This window comes from Cystoisospora suis, assembly GCF_002600585.1.
Source record: "Cystoisospora suis strain Wien I chromosome Unknown contig_1790, whole genome shotgun sequence".
Classification (NCBI taxonomy): domain Eukaryota; phylum Apicomplexa; class Conoidasida; order Eucoccidiorida; family Sarcocystidae; genus Cystoisospora; species Cystoisospora suis.
The window spans coordinates 59,782-60,353 of NW_027154590.1; the positions used below are offsets into that span (position 1 = coordinate 59,782).

Consider the following 572-nt stretch of genomic DNA (forward strand, 5'->3'; position numbering starts at 1 on the left):
CATAGCCATATTTCTGTTTGAAATTGATAGGACTGGGAGGTTGGCTCCCCTCTGCTCTGATCTACTTCAGCGTAGTCTTCAAACACGAAGAGCTTTCAGTAGGAGGCATCGTGAAGCAACTTCATACTATGTGCGAGTTCTACGTGGTGGATTAACAGACAGGCATATAAATACATAGAGACGGGAGTAGGTACGCTGGATATGTTGTAGATAGATCGTCATGATGCTTGGCTTACTTCCTTCTTTTCTAAGTGGGAGGTCTCTTGGCTTGCAACACGTTCTTTTTTCCTTCCTTTGTGTGTGCGAGACAAACCACAGCTTTCGTTCAAGTCATGTACGTCCCTCTTCCCTAGCCTTAAGCTTCATTCGATCTCTTCTTGAGCCAGACCCTCGGAAACGTCTCACTGCTTCGCAGGCCTTAAAGCATCGGTACGGGACAGACACTTCATTCGTCTTCACTCCTGTATATGAGCTATCTACCGCAGGTGAAGATCTGCATCTGGATGTGTGTGCTCGAGTGAATGTGCTTACCTAGGCATATATTTATGTAGGAGAGGACGGGACGTAGATAG

General features: G+C 46.3%; 1 protein-coding gene across 1 annotated transcript in view; it reads left to right on the top strand.

Annotated features, from left to right (window-relative positions):
- CSUI_003973 (ulk kinase) overlaps nucleotides 1-427 on the top strand; it is an 11,272-nt gene extending 10,845 nt beyond the window's left edge. The window contains exon 5 of the mRNA XM_068064168.1: nucleotides 319-427. The gene's annotated coding sequence lies outside the window, so the exon portion shown is untranslated. The remainder of the gene's footprint in view (nucleotides 1-318) is intronic.
- Nucleotides 428-572: the final 145 nt, after the last annotated feature.